Source organism: Pogoniulus pusillus, chromosome 13 (genome assembly GCF_015220805.1).
Source record: "Pogoniulus pusillus isolate bPogPus1 chromosome 13, bPogPus1.pri, whole genome shotgun sequence".
In the NCBI taxonomy this organism is placed as follows: Eukaryota; Metazoa; Chordata; class Aves; order Piciformes; family Lybiidae; genus Pogoniulus; species Pogoniulus pusillus.
Window position 1 is genome coordinate 22,364,467 of NC_087276.1, and position 20,355 is coordinate 22,384,821.

A 20,355-nucleotide genomic window follows, 5' to 3' on the forward strand; every position below is an offset into this window, starting at 1 on the left:
GGTTGGTGGAGATGCTTTCCTCACCTCCACAGAGCCACAGGTGTCAGCCCTGAAGTGGCCCCAGATCTAAGCCCTGCATCACTCTACCTCCCTACCACAGACCTGTGATCTCCATAGTGTTGTTTTGGCTACAAATGCTGGTTTGGGTCCTGCTCTGGAGTCTCAGCCCTGGAAACCAAGTGAGGAGTGAAGCAACATTATCCATGTAATGGACAAATAAGAGCAGAGTTGTGCATTAACTGCTGGAGGAGTTTGAAGTGATGGCAATGCTGCCAGATTTATTTCCTGCACACAGTGATGGACTTCTTAAAACACTCAGAGGAGCTCCTTAAGCTGTCATTTGGGCTTTAATTGCTGGAGGTAACCACCTGCACCTAAAAAGCCTGCCATGAAACAGCTCTCCTTCTACACACCATCTTCTGCTGGCAAGGAGAAGATCCCCCAAAGCACAAAGGGTTAAAAATCTTTGGCCTGCTTAGACCAGTCCACCCTCTCTCCTCCCCCAGTTTGCAAACAGTAGAAAGGAAAGGATTAGAGGGGAGAGATTTATGGAGTAGCCCATCACAGAGCCTCAGTTCACACTTTGATGATGGGGGACCAGCCCTGCTCTAACAAAGGGGCTGTAAAACATGCCCACCAGTGGACTATCTACTGGGGGAAGCCAAATCCCTCCTTGGATTATGAAGGGCTCCAGGAGTCCTTGGAAGGCCCAGCTTTATTGCCATGTTATTAAGAAGGAGCTGGTGAAATACTTACTGCTGCTCTGTAAATCTTCCACGGGCAGCAGAAGGTTGCAGACATTTGGGCTGGAAGGAAATGGAGGAGCCATGGAGCTTGACCTCCAGCCCCCATCCCAACCTTGGTGTCTCTGGAGCAGGGATGCAGCAGGAGCCCAGCTTTGCTCCCTGCACACTGGGGATGGAGCAGCCAGAGGCTACCTCAGGGGGGATTTAAGGTCATGGAATCATAGAATTGTTGGGGATGGAAAAGACCTCCAAGATCATTGAGTCTAACCATCAGTGCAACATGACCATGGCCATTAAACCATGTCCCAGAGAGCCATGGCCATGTGTTTCTTCAACACCTCCAGGGATGGGGACTCCACCACCTCCCTGGGCAGCCTGTTCCAATCCCTGACTGCTCTTGCAGCAAAGAAATGTTTCCTTATCTCCAACCTAAACTTCCCCTGGCACAATTTCAGGCTGTTTCCTCTCATTCCATCACTAGGCAGAAGAGACCAACCTCCACCTCACTGCAACCTCCTTTCAGGGACTTGTAGAGAACCAGAAAGTCTCCCCTCAGCCTCCTCTTCTCCAGACTAAACAATCATAGAATCACAGAATCAAGCAGGTTGGAAGAGACCTCCAAGCTCATCCAGTCCAACCTAGCACCCAGCCCTGGCCAATCAACCAGATCATGGCACTAAGTGCCTCATCCAGGCTTTGCTTCAACACTTCCAGGGACAGTGACTCCACCACCTCCCTGGGCAGCCCATTCCAATGCCAATCACTCTCTCTGCCAACAACTTCCTCCTCACATCCAGCCTAGACCTCCCCTGTCCCAACTTGAGGCTGTGTCCCCTTCTTCTGTTGCTGCTTGTCTGGCAGAAGAGCCCAACCCCACCTGGCTACAGCCTCCCTTCAGGTAGTTGTAGACAGCAATGAGGTCTGCCCTGAGCCTCCTCTTCTGCAGGCTGCACACCCCCAGCTACCTCAGCCTCTCCTCACAGGGCTGTGTTCCAGACCCCTCACCAGCTTTGTTGCCCTTCTCTGGACACCTTCCAGCACCTCAACATCTCTCTTGAATTGAGGAGCCCAGACTGGACACAGTGTTCAAGGTGTGGCCTGAATCCCAGTTCCCTCAGCTGCTCCTGACCAGCCCTCCTATCCAGACCCTTCACTGCCTCGTATCAAGAGACCATTCCAGGTCTGGGTGTCTGCCCAGGTCCTGTACCCCACGAAATGAAACACCTTTGCTCTCCCATGCAGATGTCCTCTTTGAATGAGCCATGAAAAGCACAGTAGCAGAGTGAGGACATCACCCTTCTCCTTGGCTCAGCTTTCCCCACTTTAGCACCTGTTTGGAACAAGCTTCACCCCCTACCCACTCCCCCCACCAAAAAAAAAAGAAGCCTGGAGGAGTTGGCTGTGCTTTTGCAAAAGCAAAACCAAACAAACTGACTACCAACAAAACCCAACCAATGACAACAAACCTCAGTTTCCTTCCTCATTTCAGCTTCTGGTCATAAAAAAGTGTTACTTTCATGTAACAGCACCAAAACCTGCCCAACTGGAGCAGGGGGGTTGCATAAAAGGCAGAGCTAAGAGCTGAGCCAAGGTGTTTTTGTAAGCCAGGAGAAGAGAGACACAATCACAGAAGGAAAAGAATTTCCTTGAATTCCCTCCAGAAAGGAATTTAATTTGCATTCCCTTTCACCAGGCTGAAATTGGCCTCCCTCTAGCTGCGTGCACTGCCCCACTTCAAAGCTGTCCCCTCAGAGTTAGTGCACTCAATGCCAGCAAATCCAAGCCACCAGCTGCTCCTGCATCTCAGCCCCAGTGCACCTAACATGTTTGCACATCCAGGGACAGAGCCATTTTCAGCATGTCTTGGGATCCACCTTGCCCCAAAGCCCAAACCTTGGAGGCCCTCAACTTAGAGGAGGGTGCCAGGTCACTGCATTCAATGCCAGCTAATGCCAGCAAATCCAAGCCACCAGCTGCTCCTGCATCTCAGCCCTAATGCACCTAACATGTTTGCACACTGAGGGACAGAGCCATTTTCAGCATGTCTTGGGATCCACCTTGTCCCAAATTGGGCTTGAAGGCCCTCAACTTAGAGGAGGGTGCCAGGTACTGTTAGTGCATTCAATGCCAGCTAATGCCAGCCAGCAAATGGGACAAAGCCATTTTCAGCATGTCTTGGGATCCACCTTGCCCCAAAGCCCAAACCTTGGAGGGCCTCAACTTAGAGGAGGGTGCCAGGTACTGTTAGTGCATTCAATGCCAGCAAATCCAAGCCACCAGCTGCTCCTGCATCTCAGCCCCAGTGCACCTAACATGTTTGCACACTGAGGGACAGAGCCATTTTCAGCATGTCTTGGGTTCCACCTTACTCCAATCCCCAAACCTTGGAGGCCCTCAACTAGGAGGAGGGTGTCAGGTACCTTGCACCCAGGATAATGCTCCAAAACCCATGAGGATGGAGGGCAAGTTCTTCCTTGTGTCCCAAACTATGAGGCTTGCTGAAGGGCCAGGAACAACTCTGGCTCAGTGAAAAACGACTTCCAAATGGCCCCTGCTCTGGGGATTTTTTAAGGGAAGATGGATCTTTCTATCTGTTTTCCTTTCTTCTTCAGTATTCAACTCTTGACCTACACTGTGAACAGAAACCTCCCGGGTGTGAGCCCTCAGCAGAGGAAATGCATCCTCCAGTTCATTTGTCTTCGGTGCTCTGAGCAGCTGAAGACACAGATGTGGCTGAGGAGATGCTGTTCCCAACCCTGCCCATCCTGCCTCCTCCTCACATGCTGGAGGGCTGGGTTTGCAGCTCAGCAGGGATGATCCTGGCCATCCCTTGTCTGCAGCTCTGCAATGAGGAAAACAAGTCAGAGAAGCCTTGGAGCACATAGATTCATAGACTGGGTTGAGTTGGAGGGGACCTGAAAGATCACAGGCTCACAGGAGGTCAGGGCTTGAAAGGGACTCAAAGAGATTAAAGAATCAATTAGGGCTTGGCCAAAGTGGCACAAACCTAACCCAAACAGGCTGATAAAATCCAGTAGGTGATTATGGGAAGGGCTCTGATTTCCTTTCACTTGTGGAAGGAATAATTGCTTGTTCCCAGCTTTATAGAGGAAAAAACTGCCCAGAGAAGCTGTGGATGCCTCATCCCTGGGAAGTGTTGAAGACCAGGCTGGATGAGGCTTGAGCAACCTGGTCCCTGCCCATGGCAGGGGAGCTGGAACTAGATCACAGGATCACAGGATGTCAGGGGTTGGAAGGGACCCAGAGAGATCATCGAGTCCACCCCCCCTGCCAGAGCAGGACCATCCAATCTAGCACAGGTCACAGAGGAGTGCATCCAGACAGGCCTTGAAAGTCTCCAGAGAAGGAGACTCCACAACCTCTCTGGGGAGCCTGTTTCAGTACTCTATGACCCTTACAGTAAAGAAGTCCCCCCTTGTCTTGAGGTGGAACCTCCTGTGCTGCAGCTTCCATCCATTGCTCCTTGTCCTATCCCAGGGAGCAAGTGAGCAGAGCCTGTCCCCCAGCCCTCAGATAGTTATAGACATTGATTAAATCCCCTCTCAGTCTTCTCTTCTCCAGACTAAAAAGCTCCTCAGGTCCCTCAGCCTCTCTTTATAAGGCATGTGCATTATGAGCACCTAGTTCCAACCTCCCTGCCATGGGCAGGGACACCTTCCACTAGAGCATGCTGCTCAAGGCAGCCTGCATGAACACCTCCAACATGAACATGAACACCTTCAGGAAGGAGACAACCATGACCTCCCTGGGCAACTTGTTCCAATGTCTCACTTAACTGTTAGGCAGACACAAAGCCCAGGACTGGTCTATTTAAACAAGAGGTGGTTTTGGTATTTACCTGGGCATGAAGGACCTGATCACAGAGCTGGGGAGTGCTTCCCAGGAATTGTGTTTCCCACAAGAGCTGCTCTGGCTGACTCCTGCAGCCATCCCCCAGTGCAAAGCATCTCCTCTCCGAGGTCAGGCCATCACACGAGTCACAGATTGCAAATGCCTTAAAGCCCTGTGATTCCCAACTCAAGGTTCAAGGGTGACATCTTGCCACAAGATGTTCTTGCTTCCAGCATCACTCATGGTCACTGGAAACCATCCCAGCAATAAGGCCAACAGGGATGGCTTGCAGGACTCTGTTTGGGATATAACCCAAGGGCAGATGCCTGGGAACCAGTGCCTAAATGTCTCTGGATGAGGACATTTCTGCTCAGCACATCAGTTATAAATAGGGTGGAAATAACTAACCTGAGATCTGTGTGGTCCAGGCCTACAGGAGGCTCTTTTGTTGCATCTCACCTCCAGACACACATCACCCTGCATGATGTCCACCTCCAGGCACAGAGCAAGGCTGGAGCAGGGAAGATGAAGAAGAAGGAGTGAAAATGGGGGTGTCTAGGTCACCCCTCAACCCAACCTCACCCCTCTCTTGGTTGGAAGGTGGGACCCTTGTTTTCTTACTGCTTTTCAGAGTGTCTCAAGCATGATCACTGGTGGGGACCTCTCCCTGGTGTCCAGCAGAGCTATTCCATGCAGGCAGCCCCAGCGTTTCACATGGCAAATGAGGGGTGATTGATCTCCTGAATTCCAACATCTCAGCAGCTGCCAACCTGTGGAGCTCAGAGTGTGGCTGTCATTGTTCCTGGGCCATGCCATGGAGCCAATGCCCTGAGCAAGGGGAAGCACAGGTGTCACAGCCACTGACAGCAATGTGGATGATGCCTCAGGCCGTGGATCGTGCACCTTTGGCTCTTTGGTACAGAAGGACTTCCAAGCTGGAGGTAGTGAGGAAGAGGCTGAGGGAGTAGCTCCCATCCTCATCCCATATTACCTATGTGGGGAGATGAAGGTGGGGCTGGACCACATCTTTCAAGTCTGGAGCAGCAGCAGCAGCAGCAGCAGCTCTTGTCTTTCCTTGACAGGAAGATGAGCAGAAATGTCCTTACAAAGTTTTGTCCTTTATGAACACAGGGGAAAACATCTCCACTTTGAGGGTGCTGGAGCCCTGGAGCAGGCTGCCCAGAGAGGTTGTGGAGTCTCCTTCCTGGAGAGCTTCCAAACCCAGCTGGACATTGTGATCCTGGGCTATGGGTGCCCCTGCTTTAGCAGGTGTTTGGACTGGATGATTCCCAGAGGTTCCTTCCAACCCCTGCCATGCTGGGATCCTGTGGCAGTTGCTGAGAGGTTGCATGAGATGAGTTTTAGGCTAAGGCCACATAAAATGACCTTTCCACAGCCAGGAGAAGGCTTCAAATGCCAGTTCAGAGAGAGAGAGAGAGAGGCAGGATCTGAAAACCCTGCTGGATTTCAGAGCCACAGCTTCTGTCTTGGACTTTGCTTAGTCTGTGGAAGAACTTTAAGGTGATCTTGGTCTGCCTTGGACTTTTCCATCAAAGAAGTGAGAGCTTTTATTCCCAGGTTTACAAGTTAGGAAAATAAAACTCAAGTAAAAGATATTTTTATAGGACAATTTGTTGCTCTCCATGAAAGCTTGAGAAAGCCAAACTGCCCAGCCTGCAGAGCAGCAGCTCTGGTGTGGAAATGGAGACAGCAGCCTCCTGCCTGCCCTCTCCTTCTTTCAAGCAAGACATTTCCCTTTGGTTTCCAGCAGCCCATGCTCCAGGGGAAAAAAAACAACAACAACTACTGCTGTTATTCTTTATGAAGGCAGCAAGAGGGCTGGATGAAAGAGGCTGCATCCAGAGCACAATATGAGATGAGAAAAGACATCCAAGGTCCATGGCTCTAGATAAAACAAACCACACAGAAAAAGAGGCAGATGCTGAAATATTAATTTCTTGTGGGTATGAATAGAAGTGTCTATGTTTGCCTTGGAGACAGGAGGAAGGAGGCCAAGTGGTTTCATCTCAGCAGGTATTGCTTTGCAGTATGGAGACGTCGAGCAATTTCAAGCCCCCCTGCCAGGCCATTTCAGCAGTCTCACAGCCCTGTTCTCGCTGAGCTCCTGGCCCCTGGAAAGGTCACCTCCACTCTGCAGCCCCTGGACAGGTAGATGCTTGCACAGCTCTTGTTCTGCTACATAAGAAACACTCAACAAGATCAAGGTGGCAAATCAGCCTTCTTTGGAGGCGCTGAGGGGCCTGGAGGATCTCTGGGAGGAGCAAAGGCTGAGAGCCCTGGGGGTGTTGAGCCTGGAGAAGAGCAGCCCCAGAGGGCATCTGAGCAATGCTCAGCAAGAGATAAAGGGTGGGGGGCAAGAGGATGGGGCCAAACTATTGTCAGTGGTGCCCAGTGATAGCACAACGGGCAATGGGCACAAACTGGAACCCAAGAAGCTCCATCTGAAGAGAAGCAGAAAATTCTGTGGTGTGAGTGCCATACTCTGGTCAGTGGTGCCCAACAACAGGACAGAGGCAGTGGGCAGTGGGCACAAACTGGAATCCAGGAGGTTCCATTTGAACAAGAAACTTACTTGGTGTGAGGTGCTGGAGTCCTGGAGCAGGCTGCCCAGAGAGGTTGTGGAGTCTCCTTGTCTGGAGAGCTTCCAAACCCAGCTGGGCATTGTGATCTTGGGCAAGCTGCTTTAGCAGGGCAATTGGACTGGATGATCTCCATAGGTCACTTCAAACCCCCACTGTGCTGGGCTGCTGTGTTCTCCATGAGCTTTGTCCTTTGCACTGCCCTCCCCAGCCTGACTCCCATCACTGAGCCATGCTGGACCATCTGGTGAGTCCTTACTTCTCTGAGCTCAGGGACTTTAGACTGGAGGGTAGCCAAGTGGGACTGATTCTGGTGGGCTGCAGAGAATGAGACCCAGAGAGCAAACAGTCTCTAGCACTGGAGCACATCCATATCTCTAGGGGTCCCCTGTGGACATGCAGCAACCAAGATCCACAGATTGATGTCTTCACAAAGCCACACAAAAGACACACCAAAGAGCTGGGTTTTCACTCATGAAAGACATTGATGTGGACTTAAAGTGATCCTCTTTAAAATGAGAAAAAAAAAGGCATTTTCCCCTCAAGCTTGTTCCCAGTGAAGCTTCTACCATCCTGGTTTATTCCTCCAAACTCCATCCCAGGACTGATTTTCTCCTTGTGGCTCAAATGTTCCTCCCAGCAGGTTCTTGAGCAGCCTGCAGGCAGGTGCCCACCATGCCAGCATGAACTCAACTGCTGCTCTTGGCTGCCCGGAGCCAGCTGCTGTGGCATGATGAAGGGATCTGGAGGAGCGGGGCCAAGTTCCAAAGGTGATGAGTAAGCGCAGAGGATCCTTCCAAGAGGAGAAGGCAGAAGGTCTCCAGGTGTGAGGCTGAGGGAGCAGGTGCCCTGCAAATGTTTTCAACATATTTGCTTGGAAAGTGGGATGAGCTCATCTGAGAAGGGCCCTGCAGATGCTGACTGCAGGCAGCTGCTCACCGGCAGGTTGGGCACGTCAGAGTGTCTGATGTGCTGAGCTCCCACAGAAGGTGCCTGGCTGGATCACTGTTTGCATCTTCTTCCCTCACCCCAGCCCCTCACACCATCTCCCCTGTCTCCCAGCAGCCCATCCATGTGCAGAAGCTCAGTGCCTGACACTGATGGAGAGCAGAAGCAGCTGATGAATGGGGCTAAGCGTGGGAGGAGGTGGGAGATGTTTCCCAGCTAATCTGTTCCTTCTGAGCAAGGCTAGACCTGCTCCAGCATCTCCTCCCTGGAGGTTTGGGCCAGCCTCTTACCCAACCTTGTTGCTATTTATCTCTGTTGAGAAGCCAGGTGGTCTGAGGAACACTCTCATCCTCCCTGGGCATGGTCCTCTGGTCCCACCCACTGGCTCCATCTCGCTCTGAGACTGAAATATGGATTCAACCACGTGCCCATAAATCATTCTGTCCATAGCAGCTGACACGAGCAGTGGTGCTGGGAACTTCCCAGGACCATCAGAGTCTACACACTCAACCCCAGTGCTGGTGCTACCAATGGCAAGAAGGTGGCCACCAGTGAAAGCCAAGGGCAGTGGTCACTGCTGGGTTACACCCCTCGCCTCCAGGGGAGCAACAGTGAGATTCAGGTCCCTAAAGAGAGGTGTCTGGTGCTGTGTGAGATGCACCAGGGATGATTGGGCTGCCAGGATCTCCAGGGCACCTGAGCCTCTTCTCTCTATTAACAAGTGATAGAATGAGAGGAAAAGACCTGAAGGGAGGTTTAAGTTGGACATGAGGTACAATTTCTTCACCCAGAAGGTTGTCAGGGCTGAGAAAGCCATACAGCAGAGCTGGGAGAAGAGACTGACTCCCACCTGGCTCCAACCTTCTTTAAGGGAATTACAAAGCAATGAAGTCTCCCCTCAGCCTCCTCTTCTCCAGGCTGAACAACTCCAGCTCCCTCAGCTGCTCCTCACCAGCTCTGTTCTCCAGACCCTTTGCCAGCTTCATTGCCCTTCTCTGGATCTGTTCCAGTCCCTCAATGTCCTTCTTGGAATGAGTGACCTAAACCTAAAGAGGTTTAGGTTGGACATGGGGAACAATTTCTTTATTTAAAGAGTTGTCAAGGCCTGGCCCAGGCTGTCCAGGGCAGTGGTGGAGTCTCCATCCCTGGTGGGGTTTCAAAGCCATGGAGATGTGGTGCTGAGGGCCACAGTTTAGCAGTGCTGGGTTAAGGGTTGAGACTTGATGTTCTTAATGATCTCTTCCAACCACAACAACTCCATGGTTCTGTTCCCCACCCATGCACCAGTTTGGCAGCAGAAGGCCTATTTGCCACACAGACATTTGAAGGGAAGAATCCATTCCCAGCCTGAAGGCTTTGCCTCTCCCCACCTTGCTGCTCACAACAGAGGAGCGACGGAGAAAGCAGCTGGTTTTAAGGAGAGGGTCTTTGCAGTGGGACATCAAGGCAAGAAGGGAAGCTGTCACCTGGTGTTGGGAATGATGCCATCCACAGAAGCTGCCATTGTTGCCTTGACATTTGGAAGCAATTACCTGCATGTTAGCTAAAAGGTTTATTAAACGAGGGGCGAAATTCGGTAACGTGTTAATCAGCCCTTGAGTGACATCTGCTTAATACCAGGGATGTTTGACCTGCAGGAGGAGGGTTCAGCAGTTCAGAATGATTACCAAAACAGATTGCTCTCTCTCTTTTTTTTTTTTTCCCCCTTTCCTTCTCCTTTCCTCCCCCTTCCCCCTTCTCCTATGTGTTAATTTATTGTCTTAAGCTCCTGCGCCCAGGATTTTCACTACCTGTCAGCGTCGCTTACATCTCTGCCTTTTGCAGCTCTTTAGTCTCTACTTCACCAAGCTTGAAGGCTGATGAGGGATGTGGCCAGCTCTAAACCAGGGCTTTGCCACTTTTCCAAACTGATCCAAATCAGCCAATTCCAATTGTCAAGGAAATTTGGCTCACAGAGGCATTTTTTGGCAGCAAGAAGGGATTGGTATCACAGAATCCCAGCATGGTGGAGGTTAGAAGGGACCTCTGGAGATCATCCAGTCCAATTGCCCTGCTAAAGGAGGGGCACCCACAGCAGCTTGCCCAGGATCACAGTGCCCAGATGGGTTTGGAAGCTCTCCAGACAAGGAGACTCCACAACCTCTCTGGGCAGCCTGTAATAGACTCAAGCCCAAAGAAACTGATGGTCTCAAACTCAAAGGCTCACCCTACGGTAGATAGACTCAAAGAAACTGATGTACTCAAGCTCAAAAGACTCAGCTGATGGCCAAAGGCTCAACTGACAGCAGATGGACTCAAACTCCAAGAAACTAGGCAGGTTTAGAGACAAACTTGGCTGTGAGGACTAGACTTGGAAAGTCTGGGGTGCTGCAAGTCCACTGCAAGCCACCAAATCCTCTGGGGATGCTCATTCCTTTTTTAATGGCACAACTCCCTGATTCCTTAGGTTTGGTTTGGTTTTGTCTTTAATAAGATACTTTCAGTAATTAGCAGCAGCTTGGACAGGCAGTGGTGACACTTGTCCTCCGAGCCCACAGGACAAGAGGTCACTTCAGGAGGTTTCCTGCCCCTTTTGTTCCTCCTGAGCTCTTTTGCACGATTAATTTGGGGTCAGAGACCTTTACAGCTCATCCAGTCCAACCCCCTGCAGTCATCTGGGACATCCCCAATTGGAGCAGGTTGCTCAGAGCCCAAACCAACCTGCCCTGCAATGGTTCCAGGAGTGGGGGGCATCTCCCACCTCTCTGGGCAGCCTGGGACAGAGCCTCAGCACCCTCAGTGTAAGAGATTTCTTCCTTCTATCCAGTCCAGATCTCCTTGTTTTGGTTTAAAGCCATCCCCTCTCATCCTGTCCTGGACAGGGTGGAGGGTCTGCAGTGGATTTTGGGAAGCACATGGAGAAAGCAGTGCCCATTGCTGCAGTGCCCTGAACCTGGAAACACTTACTCCTCCTCAGCTCCTGGCTGGAGTCATTAAAAGCAATGCCTAGAGTGTGGGAATGGCTGCATCTCCCCAGGCCTGTGGGCTGCTGTCAGTCCCTCTGCCAGTGGTCAGAGTGCTTCAGAGGGAAGCGCAGATCACCTCCTGCCTGGGGCCACGCTGGGATGAGCATCTCCACGGGGAGCTTCTGCCTGCCCTCCAGCAGAACCTGGCTCCAGTTGATGCTGAGAGTTGGCCAGGAACTCTTCCTGCTCTCCAAAAACTGCTGATGGAAACAAAAAGGTTTTCCTGCTTGTTGAGGTTTTGTTGGGTTGTGTCAAAAAAAACTCTCCTGGAGCACAACTGCTCAGAAGTTCTCCATGAGCAGGAGCAAGTGGTCAAATATAGACTGGTCAGTAGCCAGGCTGGGAGAGTTGGAGCTGTTCAGCCTGGAGAAGAGAAGGCTCCAGGGAGATCTTAGAGCAGCCTACCAGTACCTGAAGGGGCTACAGGTGAGCTGAGGAGGCACTTCTGACAAGGGCTGGCAGTGACAGGACAAGGAGCAATGGCTTTGAGCTGGAGGAGGGGAGATTTAGATTGCAGACAGTGAGGGTGGTGAGACACTGGCACAGGTTGCTCAGAGAGGCTGTGGATGCCCCTTCCTTGGAGGTGTTCAAGGCCCAGCTGGATGAGGCCTTGAGCAGCTTGGTCTAGTGGGAAGTGTCCCAGCCCCTGGCAGGGGGCTCAGCACTGGATGGTCTTCAAGGTCCCTTCCAATCCATTCTATGAGTCTGTGTTTACAGGTCTGGTCTTGAGGTGAATCATAGCATCATAGAATGGTTTAGGTTGGAAGGGACCTCAAAGCTTATCCAGTTCCAACCCCATGCCATAGGCAGGGACACCTCCCACTAGAACAGGTCACTCAACGCCTCATCCAACCTGGCCTTGAACACCTCCAGGGAGGGAGCAGCCACAGCCTCCCTGGGCAACCTGTGCCAGTGTCTCACCACCCTCACTGGAAAGAACTGTTTCCTAACATCCAGTTTAAACCTCCCCTTTGCCAGTTCAAACCCATTCCTCCTCATCCTCTCATTACAAGACCTTGTCAGTAGTCCCTCCCCACCTCTCCTGTGGGCTTCCTTCAGATGCTGCAAGGCCACTCCAAGGTCTCCTCCAAGCCTTCTCTTCTCCAGGCTGCAGAGCCCCAACTCTCATATCCTGTCCTTGTAGCAGAGCTGCTGCAGCCCTCTGAGCATCTTGGTGGCCTCCTCTGGACTGGCTCCAACAGTTCCATGTCCTTCCTGTGCTGGGGGCTCCAGAAGTGCACACAGGACTGCAGGTGGGGCCTGAGGAGAGCAGAGTACAGGGGCAGAATCCCCTCCCTTGTCCTGCTGGCCACACTTCTCTTGCTACAGCCCAGCACAAGGTTGCTGTCTCACACTTCAGGCTCATGTTGAGCTTTTCATTAACCAGACCCCCAGCTCCTTTTCCTCAGGGCCACTCTCAGCCATTCCCCACCCAGAGAAAACCAAAGAAACCCAAAGCACTCTTGCAGAAGTTCATGGCAAGCTTCTTCCAAGGCTAAGCACAAGGAGAGAAGGAGATTAATGCCAACATGAAAACGCAAGCAAGAGCCAAGCCTCTGCTTCATTCTGTTTTAGACCTAGCACTTCCAAGGTGCTGCTCTTCCCTTAAAGCTCTGAGCTCTGGCAACAGCTCTCCTCTTGCACAAATGGGTGACCTTGGATGACACCAAGAAAGGGGAAGGAGGGGAAAAAAAAAGGTGTTGCTGATATTTATTTATTTTCCTCTCTGCTTCCTCATCCATCATCAGGTAAATTTGCTCTTGGCAGCACCAGCAACTTCCTCAACCTCAGCCAAGGTGACCACTAAAATTAGCATCAAATCCCACTCAGGCTTTCCATCAGGTAGAGGTTGTTTGGGGCTTTTTTTTTTTCCCACTGGACATAAATTGTGAGGTGTTTCACTTTTGTTCTGGATCCCCTAGGATCAGGCTTTGGTCCATGCTGAGGCTGGAAGCAGTTGCTGCAGCCACCTCCAAATGTGGAAGTTGTATTCTGCCCTCCCCCCTCCCCTTTTGTTTCACTGGAGATATTATCTTGGTCCTTGCCAAGAAGAATTACTAAAATGTCTGAAGGAACAGTGCTGACCCAGACCTCAGACAGTAAAAGAGAGTTTTCATCCTCTCTCATAAATTGCCTTTTTTTTTCTGGCTTAACCAAAAGACCTCCAGCAGAACATTTCTTACTCAGAGCCAAGGAAAAGAAACCTGTGCCTGGTTAAAGGGCTGGGGACATAAACAACCCTGCCCTGTCCTGATGCAATTAAACAGCCAGACTCAGAAGCACACAGCCATAGAACCATCAGATCATTCTGCTTGCAATGGACCCTTCAGATCATTGAGTCCAACCCTTAACCCAGCACTGCCACTAAACAGTGTCCCTCAGCACCACATCTCCATGGCTTTGAAATCCCTCCAGGGATAGGGACTGCCCTGGGCAGCCTGTTCTGGGCTTGATGACCTCTTTTGGGGAAGAAATTGCTCCCTCTGTCCAACCTAAACCTCCCCTGTGGCAACCTGAGGCACTTTCCCCTAGTCCTATCACTTGTTCCTTGGGAGAGGAGACCAACCCCAACCTGGCTCCAGCCTCCTTTCAAGGAGTTTTGGAGAGCCAGAAGATTTTCTCTCAGCCTTTCTTGAGACTGAACAAATCATAGAATCATAGAATCAACCAGGTTGGAAGAGACCTCCAAGCTCATCCAGTCCAACCTAGCACCCAGCCCTGTCCAATCAACCAGACCATGGCACTCAGTGCCTCATCCAGGCTTTGCTTCAACACCTCCAGGGATGGTGACTCCACCACCTCCCTGGGCAGCCCATTCCAATGCCAATCACTCTCTCTGCCAACAACTTCCTCCTAACATCCAGCCTAGACCTCCCCGGCACAACTTGAGACCGTGTCCCCTTGTTCTGGTGCTGGTTGCCTGGCAGAAGAGAACTCCAGTTCCCTCAGCTGCTTCTCACAAAGCATTTACACTGAGGGTGGTGAGACACTGTCCCAGGTTGCCCAGAAAGGTGGGAGAAGCCCCATCCCTGGAGCCATCCAGCTCGGGTTGTCTGGGGCTTTCAGCAACTTGCTCTAGTTGGAGATGTCCCTGCTGACTGCTGACTGAATGGGCTTTAAAGGTCCCTTCCAACTCAAACCAGCCTGAGGTTCTATGATCAGTGACAACCAGCAGCTCCCAGAGGGGAGGTCACATCTCTTGTGGCACAGCAGTGGAGCACATGTTCACAAGCCACAAGTCTCAAACATGAGCCCTGCCCCTGTGAACTTTCCCTGGCCACAGCACAGTGTGAAGGCTGCTTCAGCAGGTCCATGGTGTGGCCTGGGGCCATGGGGAATAAATGTTGCTCAGGCTGGTCCAAATTCAAGGTCTCCATGGAGAACCTGCAGAGTGGGTAAGGAGCTGTTCCCCCGTGGACCCAGTGCTGGAGCATCTGTTGGGTCCCAGTGCTGGAGCATCCATTTGGTCTCCGTGGTGGAGCATCTGCTGGGAGACCACTGCTGTCTGGAGCCTTCTCAGCTCCACAGCTAAAGCCAACCCCAAACTTCCCAGCATTTGTCCTGATTAAATAATCTGGCAGGAAACAAACCTCCCAGCCTCCTTGAAATGCCCTCAGAGGAGACACTTCTTTAAGGTGAGGGTGCTGGAGTCCTGGAGCAGGCAGCCCAGAGAGGTTCTGGAGTCTCCTTCTCTGGAGACTCTCAAAGCCTGGCTGGATGCATTCCTGGGTGATCCTGCTTGGGCAGGGAGGTTGGACTGGATGATGTCTGGAGGTCCCTCCCAACCCCTAGCATCCTGTGATTCTGTCCCAATGCTTTTTTCAGGGGAAGGTGATTTTAGCAGGAAGGGCTGTCTGAGGAGAGCAGGCAGAAGAAGGTGTGAGGTCTCCTTGGCAGCTGGGTTGAGACTCAGTGACTTCAACAGAAACAGCTTTTTGGGGAGGGGGCCACCAAAGGCATTAACTCCTGAAGGCTCTGGCAGCCTGCTGTGCACCTCTCCATCCTCTGGGCAGATGTTATCAAGCAGAGACTAATTTCCAGTCTTCTTTTCAAGACATGATGTCAGGATTCTAATAACCTGAGCAAAGCCAATCCTGGATGGAATTACCATTGTGTTTATCAACTTCCTCCTTGCTTTTCTTGTCTGGATTAATCATGGAAAAGTCCTGTTAGACCAACCTGCCTCCCAGCCAAGGCAAGACTTGAACCCCCCCCCCCATCTTTTGTTTCATCCAGGCTATATTTAACACACCCCTAGGGACAAGACTTCTTGAATCACAGGAGCAAGACATGGAAAAGACCTATTAGATCATCCTGTCTGCCTCCTGGCCAGGGCAGGCTGTTCCCTGCAGCTCCAGTTTTTAGTGTTCCAGCTTCCACCTTTCTCTCCCTCGGGAGATGATCCTGCTTGGACAGCAGATCTCACCCTCTGGTTTGCTTGATGTCATGCTGGAAAGCAACAGTGTCCAGCACTGGCCTCAAATGACTGAGAGCACTTTTGAGCCTGGCCTGCAAGGGTGGAAATGGGAGGAGTGGTGGGACACTGCCCTTCTCAGACCCCTGAGGTGCTCACATGGGACCTCAGCTGCTGCACCCCAAGACTGGGCACTTCTCACCTTGGCCATGAGCAAAGGGCCTGTCCTGCTCCAACCCCCTCATGTGTCCCCCTGCTGGCTCTGGGGCTTACAAACAAGGACAGCCCAACCTCAGGGAGGTTAATGAGCTCTGCAGCATCACCATGGGTTGAGCAGCTAGTGCAGCCCTCCTGCTAAACCTGCTCTGGGTGCCCCTGCTTTAGCAGGAGGGGTGCACTAGATGATTTCCAAAGGTCCTTCCCAACCCCCACCACCATGGAATTCTGGGATTTTTAGGCAGAAATGGCACACAGCAGCCTGCAAATACCCCACCACCTGTCCAGGGCACAGGAGTCCCTGCTACACCCTGCAGAACCCCATGGAGAACCCTCCAACCTGGTGTGCTTCCTTGCAACATGATCCCTCAGCATGGTGGAGGGAGCTCAGATGGGTGCAAAACCCACGGAGAATGTCCCAGCCTGCTGTGTTTTCCCCATGGAGAAGCCCCAAGCCTGTTGTGCTTCCCCCAGCATGATCCCTCAGCACTGTGGAAGGAGCTTGGATGAGTGCTGGGGCCTCAGATGGGTGTGAAACCCCATGGAGAATGTCCCAGCCTGCTGTGCTTTCCCCATGGAGAAGCCCCCAGCCTGTTGTACTTCCCCCAGCATGATGCCTCAGCACTGTGGAAGGAGCTTGGATGGGTGCTGGGAGCTCAGATGGATGCTGAAGTCTCAGATGGGTGCAAAATCCCATGGAGAACCCCCCAGCCTGCTGTGCTTCCCCTAAGAACACCATGGATGGGTGCTAAATGTTCATGTGGGTGCTGGGAGCTGATACTGGTGCTGGGGGGCTCACATGGGTGCCCATGACCTGGCAGGGAGCAGCAGAGCTGACGTTGCCAAGGCACTGAGGTGCCCTCGCTCCCTTAGGGTGAGCGGTTTCAGCTCTCCCCCAGCCTTATCTGCCTGCAGTCATGGCAGAGAATTGGTGGCTCCCCAGTGGCCTGATCTAATAGCAAGAGGCCTAAAGTTATTTTGCACAGTTGTCCATGAGTTCATCTCCTGGAAAGCTTCAGCCCCAGCTGTTGCTGTGCTTTTGATTAGAAAAACCCAACAGAAATAGATCAAACCCAATTAAAGAAGGAAGATGCTAAACCCAAACTGGGGATTACCAGGGCTAAGCACGTCCCAGCTCTCCCTCCTCCCCGTGTCAGGTGCCTGCTTGGGTTATAAACCCCTCTTTGTGTGCAGCTCCCTCACCCTTTTCTCTGGGAGTTGGCAGCAGCTCCGTGGGCAGTTGGCAGCTCTCCGTGGCGTGCCGAAAGCGGGATGCTGGCAGCGGTGGGGTGGCTGGCGGCTGCCCGGCTGGCAGCAGGAGGGTTTGGTGTGTGAACGGTCACCAAGGCCACCAGTCAAGTCCAGTTGTTGATGGTCAAGTGATGGGGAGGTGTCTGGGGGAGAAGGAAACTGGATTAGGGATCAGTGAGGAGAGGGAAGTAGGAGCGGAGATGGGGATGGGATGGAGATGGGGATGGGGCAGTGGAACGCTGGGACAGGTAGTCCAGGGAGGTGATTGGGGTCCCATCCCTGGAGATATTCAAGGTGAGGCTTGACAGGGCTCTGGGCAACCTGATGGAGTTGAAGATGTACTGTGTGCAGCTCTGGGCTCCTCAATTCAAGAGAGATGTTGAGGTGCTGGAAGGTGTCCAGAGAAGGGCAACGAAGCTGGTGAGGGGCCTGGAACACAGCCCTGTGAGGAGAGGCTGAGGGAGCTGGGGGTGTGCAGCCTGCAGAAGAGGAGGCTCAGGGCAGAGCTCATTGCTGTCTACAACTACCTGAAGGGAGGCTGTAGCCAGGTGGGGTTGGTCTCTTCTGCCAGGCAAGCAGCAACAGAACAAGGGGACACAGTCTCAAGTTGTGCTGGGGGAGGCCTAGGCTGGATGTGATGAGGAAGTTGTTGGCAGAGAGAGTGATTGGCATTGGAATGGGCTGCCCAGGGAGGTGGTGGAGTCGCTGTCCCTGGAGGTGTTCAAGAGAAGCCTGGATGAGGCACTTAGTGCCATGGTCTGGTTGACTGGACAGGGCTGGGTGCTAGGTTGGACAGGATGAGCTTGGAGATCTCTTCCAACCTGGTTAATTCTATGATTCTATGATTCTAAGTCATTTTCCTGCTATTATCATTAGTCTTTCAAATTTGGTTGTAAAGAGATGTGCACAGGGGTGTGTGTGTGTGTGTGTGTGCATAGAATGGCTTGGCTTGGAAGGGACCTTAAAGATCATCCAGTTCCAGCTGGACAGTGGTGTGCTGCTGCTCCAAGGTGTGCTGAGGGTCCTGCACCTTCAGAGACCATCCTGCACCCTTGAGGACTGTCCCTCTACTCTGACCTAGTGAGGCCACAGCTGCAGTACTGGCTCCAGTGCTGGGCTCCCCAGTTCAAAAGAGACAGACAGCTACTGGAGGGAGTCCTGTGGAGGCTATAAAGATACTGAGGGGCCTGCAGCATCTCTGTGAGGAGCAAAGGCTGAGAGCCCTGGGGCTGTTGAGCCTGGAGAAGAGCAGCCCCAGAGGGCATCTGATCAGTGCTCAGCAAGACCTAAAGGATGGAGGACAAGAGGATGGGGCCAGACTACTGTCAGTGGTGCCCAGGGACAGCACAAGGGGCAATGGGCACAACTGGAGCCCAGGACTTTCTATCTGAAGAGAATGAGAAACTTCTCTTGTGTGAGGGTGCTGGAGCCCTGGAGCAGGCTGCCCAGAGAGGTTGTGGAGCCTCCTTGTCTGGAGAGCTTCCAACCCCAGCTGGGCCTTGTGATCCTGGGCAAGCTGCTGTGGGTGCCCTGCTTTAGCAGGGGGGTTGGACTGGCTGATCCCTAAAGGTCCCTTCTGACCCCACCACGTTGGGATTCTGTTATTCTGTGATGAGCTGCTTTGTACCAATGTTTGCTAGTGGGCTGTGGGGAGGCAAAGAGGATCCAGTTTCTGAACTGAAAGTTAGCTGGAGAAGTAAGATCTGCCCCAGGGCAGCTGGGGATTATCCATGGGGATCTGTGGAAGGAGATAAAACCTTGCACTTCCCTCGGTGGGATCACAGGACCATAGCTGATCCCTATCCTGTGCATCTCACAGGCAGACTCCACCTCCAGAAGGAACCACACTGCACTGGGCTTGGCAGCTCTGCTCTATCTGTCAGCCCCCTCCTCAACAGCCTCAAAACTGAGCTCACATGGAGCCAGAATAACCTCTCTTCCCAGGAGGGACCAGGAGGAGGGGAGAAGAACCCACATCAGTTTTGCTGTTCGTGTTGGGTCTGCCCTGCAGGTGCAACACCCTTGGGAGCACCCAGATGGGTGGGAGAAGGAGGGCAGAGCATCACCCTGACTGCTGGGTGCAGAGGTTGGGGACATCACTGCCATGGTGACTCCCTGTCTCTCAATCTTTTCTGGGTGGAGAAGGGAAACAGGGACAAATCCTTGCCCCTGTTCCTGACCCAGCCTTAGACCTACCTGGGGAGGGATGTTTGGAGGGCCTGGTTTATCTGCTCAGCCCTGTTGGCCAGCTGAGCCTGGGGTGTGCTGAGTATTGTCCTGCTCTGACAGGGGGGCTGGACTTGATCTCCTTGGGTCCCTTCCAACCCCTAACATCCTGTGATCCTGTGATCCTGTGAGTGAAGCTTCTTTAAAAGCTTCCTCCCCTCCCCCATATTTTCCTCTAACTCAACATCTCAGCAAGAAAGTGAAATTCTGGTACAAGGTGACAAACCAGAATTCCAATGTCAGTGGAGATCTTCACTAAATCATTCAGCTCCTCCATCAGAGGAGGCTGGAGGAGTTCCAAAACTCCTGTTTAAACCCAAAGAACCTAAAACAAACAAACAAACACCCCCCCCCCCCCCTAAAAAAAAACCCCCAACACTTGGCCATGATTTTCCTCATCCCCTTCCCCCTCCTTTTTTGATCATTTCTGTCTTGTCCAGCCCTGCTGCAGGAGATAACTGAGGATTTCACCCAGCTTTTCAAAGCAGGACCAAGGAAGAAAGCAGCCTTTGTAAAGGGCTTTCTGAAGTCCTCTGTTCTGGGGAGGTTGGAAATAGCACAAAAACATCCTTTCTCCCTGGATTGTGTCGCTTCCAGCTCTGAGCTCCACCACCACCCAGATGTTTAGATGCTGATGCTGAAAGAAAGGAAAATAAGAGCCATGGGGAGAGAGGCAGGAGAGCAGGGATGCTGTGGGACATTGGCTTCTAGAAACCCACAGCACAGAGTCTTGTGTTTGGGGGCAGGGAAAAGAATTAGAGGCAACTTGAGACATTCAGTAGGTATGGTTACGGCCACCGGTCCAACTGTGCAACTTGGAATCATAGAACCAGGTTAGAAGAGACCTCCAAGCTCATCCAGTCCAACCTAGCACCCAGCCCTAGCCAGTCAACCAGACCATGGCACTAAGTGCCTCATCCAGGCTTTTCTTGAACACCTCCAGGGATGGTGTCTCCACCACCTCCCTGGGCAGCCTGCTCCAGGGCTCCAGCACCCTCACACAAGTTTCTCCTCTTGGTCAGACAGAACCTCCTGGGCTCCACTTTGTTCCCATTGCCCCTTGTGCTGTCGCTGTGGGCACCACTGACAGTAGTCTG

The 20,355-nt window shown here is 52.3% G+C and overlaps 1 protein-coding gene across 1 annotated transcript in view; it reads right to left on the reverse strand.

The window, feature by feature from the left end:
- Nucleotides 1–20,355, reverse strand: part of LOC135180776 (uncharacterized) — a 78,879-nt gene that overhangs the window by 40,020 nt on the left and 18,504 nt on the right. Inside the window, exon 4 of the mRNA XM_064153519.1 lies at nucleotides 16,985–17,175. The gene's annotated coding sequence lies outside the window, so the exon portion shown is untranslated. The remainder of the gene's footprint in view (nucleotides 1–16,984; nucleotides 17,176–20,355) is intronic.